At 37.7% G+C, this 3,611-nt stretch overlaps 1 long non-coding RNA gene across 3 annotated transcripts; it reads left to right on the forward strand.

Moving 5' to 3' along the window:
• The first annotated feature begins 402 nt into the window (after window positions 1-402).
• On the forward strand, window positions 403-3,159 carry LOC309709466. 3 transcript variants are annotated; one of them, XR_014277523.1, is made up of 5 exons: window positions 403-441; window positions 563-1,172; window positions 1,531-1,683; window positions 2,048-2,138; window positions 2,724-3,159. It is a non-coding gene; the product is annotated as an uncharacterized lncRNA (long non-coding RNA). The 3 variants fall into 3 exon arrangements; XR_014277525.1 differs by lacking the exon at window positions 403-441 and having other exon boundaries at window positions 535-694; window positions 1,109-1,172; XR_014277524.1 differs by lacking the exon at window positions 403-441 and having other exon boundaries at window positions 535-1,172.
• Window positions 3,160-3,611: the final 452 nt, after the last annotated feature.

The raw sequence follows: 3,611 nt of genomic DNA on the forward strand, positions 1-3,611 counted from the left end.
CATCATCACTCTGATCCAATAATCTTCTTGCCTGTTTTCTAAAAGTCAATCAGTCTTTGTCGCCTGCGCTTAAAATTTTAGAGCTATTCTGTCAATCTTCCTTTCAGACTCTCATTCATGCAGGCTCCTCCATATCTTATTACTTATGCTGGTTGCTCAGAGAGCCTCATTCAAGCCTCACCTGCCATCTGGTCCACCACCAACATCTAAGCTTGGACTTTGTGGAGAAAAAGCACAGTGAATGCGGCCCACCATCCCATTACTGTGTAGCTGCTCAGACACTTGTGTTATCTTAATACAAAGAGATGAGAAAGTCAGGGGTGGCTAGGACAAGATCACTAAACAAAAGAGGTTTAGCAACTTCATAACCATACACAAAAGTGACATTTAGGTTACAGAGGGTGCACTGAAAAAAAGGGACTGGCCATCTCTTGGATTTATGTAAGCATCTTGCATGTATTTAACACAATTGCCTCATGTTTTAAAGTTAAATGTAACTATATAGTGTAAAAAGTACATGATATGCAGAAAGGGTGTATTAAATTGTTCATATCATGTTCAGGTGAAGTAAGTCAATAAGATAGCAACGTTAAATCTCGTGAAACCACGCGTGATTTCATCTCGCGGGCTTTGGATCGTGGTTTAAAAAAGGCATCCATCTCAGTCAAGTCGAGCAGCCAACTCTACGTTTTTGGTATGTCTTGATTTTTTGAATTAATATTTACCATATTTCAGCCAAATGTAGTTAAACGTCTAGAGTGTCGCCATGTAACATGCTAAAAAAGAGCCGTTAGCTTATTTGCTGTTTTATCTGTTGTCAAAGAATTGGCGCTTTTTCATTTGAATTTGTCTTTGGCACAAGAGCCGTAATATCACATTAAACCTAATTACGAGGCACTCATAACATAATTTGGTTTTCTGTGTGAATAGATTTGCCAACTGACTCTTCAGTTACATTGTGTATTTACTGCACCGTGGTGTTAGTGAGATTTTGGACATTGAACAGCTTTAGCTAATATCATCAGCGGCATTATGCTAGCTTACATCCCTACCCCTCCTGCCCTCACCTGCTGTCCTTTTGTTTTTGTTTTTTTTGCTGCACATTGAGAGACGACCTCTATTCTGCATTTCACCAGGAGTCAGCTGATGGATTGTGGGTTCAAGGTGTTATGGTAAGAAAGTATATTCTATTTTCGTTTCTGTAACTTAATTATAATGGGTTTTTTATAATTATTAGGTGCATGCATACTCACCCTATTAATACAACTGAGAAATCCAAAATCTGCCATAAGTTTAACTTATACCTGTATGTATTGCCAGAAAGGTGATTACTGGACTCGCATTAATGCACACTTGAACTGAAATGAGGTTGTAACTTGTGGGTTGTTGGGTTGCAAATCAGAAACAAACATCTTTGGATTTTTTTTAATCCCATAAGATCTGGAAACACAGTTTTTATTCAACAAAACATTACTGATTAACCAAGCACAGTGCCTGCTGTTATTTCAAAATAATTTTATGTCATTTCAGATAAAATGCAGCATTCCAGTGCATCCCAACCATGCCTTTACAGTCAAGGTTTCTGACGGAGCTGAGTTTCTCTCTGACAGTCTGCTGAAAGTGTTTGCAAAGTGATCGGGGGAACAGGGCACAAAGCTAAAGGATGTAGCTGCCATTATGACAGTAAGAACTTTAAAATTCTTTAACTACAAAGTGTATATGTATTGCATTAGGTCAGTAAAATTTTTATGCTACATCCATTGAAACAGTCAACTATTACCTGTGAGTAATGATTCCACTAAAAGGATGCCATAATTTTCGTCATGCATTTACTGGCCCACTGAGAAAAATGTATCTTTTTTTAAAAATAAATGTTCTGGAAACTATATATCCATAAAGTTGATGTCAAACAGGAACTTTTGATATTGCTTTGTAGATGCTGGTGTTGCATGTTGACTGGTTTAAAAAGTCAAGAGTTTTTGTCTGGGATCATTTTCTTCTGTGCTACTGAAAAGTTCACAAATCTCTGTTTTCTTTGTTATAATAGTCAAGGATGACATTAATGCTCGGAGTCCCTCATCAAAGTGCTCCGCATCTGTGTGAAAGACAATTGCAACATCTTGGTGCAGGAGTTCATGGTGAGTGTTTTATGAGTAGATTGTGGATTTGCAACCTTTAAAAATGCATTTAGTTATCCACTTGATCCTCATTGGACTGGTTAGGACCAGTAGTCCTCTTTAATAATTTGAAGTTCACATGAGGCCTGGTAGTGAACTCGGCCGCCGGCCCTTGAGGCCCCACCCCCACCCCTGTATTAGGGTTCACATCAGTGTGAAAAAACTTTAAATTTGTCATTCTAATGACCAAAGGAAAATCCCACCAGTATTTACATTAGCTTTTGTTTGAAAAGAAAAAAACAGCTAACCAAATTGTGGGGCTGAAAGTCTAAATTCTAACATCTTCTGAGTGACATAGCCTGGATTTCTGATGGGCCGGTGTCTTTCTAACAAAAACTAATGTAAAGCATTTGAAATTATTATGTTTTTCACCCTCTCTTAGAAACTCTGTTAGACCATGAATGGCAGCATGGCAGGCCACTCTTTGGCTATAGCTATTTACTATGTTGCTTGCATTGGTTTAAATTACTATAACATTAGAACTGGTAGATTCAAAAGAGATGAGTTTAAAAAGGAATCTTAAAGAAATGTTTTGTGTTTAACCAGGACTTGACTGAGGCCACTGCACAGATTGAGAAAACCACAATGAACATCTGTCTCCAGAGATGCGCCAGGCAATGACTTTTCTGATGTTGTTCTTCAAGATCTGGATAACGTGACCTTTGCAGTAGCCATGCTGTTTGGACCTTTTTTATTCCTTCAACATGAGTTACCCATCACAACTCTGCTACACTTTTGAGGTGATTCAATGGGTGGTAATGGAGTTGGATGCAACTCAGCTCTCAAGAAAAGCTCACAACTAAGACAAAACTGCTCCTGCAACGAAGCTCACTGTTATGCATGTGAGGTGATCAGCTCTAGGTGAGAGGACATTTAAATCTCACACTTGTTCTGCTGCATTTTTGAAGCTCAATTCCAGGAACGGATCGCAGGGTTCATTTTTATATACTCTGCAACTGCCATGAGGACGAGCTGTTTTTTGTTGTTGTTTGTATTTCTAAGTGTGCTGTTTTGAACCAAGATGTCACAGTATGATCAGTGCTGTAATTTTTGACAGTCACTGTATCAATGTTATTTTTGCGTCTCTTGAATAAAGTTTTTGACCTGCAAGTGCTAATTTCTTTAGTTATTGGGGTAAAATGGGTAGTGTTAATAGGAAGGTGTTTGCCAATTCAGTAACCTAATTTAATGTTAATGGAAACTAACATTACCTCAAATTGTTTAGTTATAATTGTTGTTTAACTGAATCTTGATGTCAGAGGCCTTAAATAGAATGTTTTGTATTGTTCTTTCCCAACATTTTTCAAAAGAAACAGTCTAATTTCTTTGCTGCGATTGATTCCAGAGAACACGGAAGAACTGACATTATTTAACTGTTGATTTATATAGATTCAGTAGTGGAGTAATGTCAGTTTAATTCTTTACCTACTGCAG

This window comes from Aulonocara stuartgranti (assembly GCF_965226115.1).
Source record: "Aulonocara stuartgranti genome assembly, chromosome: 7".
In the NCBI taxonomy this organism is placed as follows: domain Eukaryota; kingdom Metazoa; phylum Chordata; class Actinopteri; order Cichliformes; family Cichlidae; genus Aulonocara; species Aulonocara stuartgranti.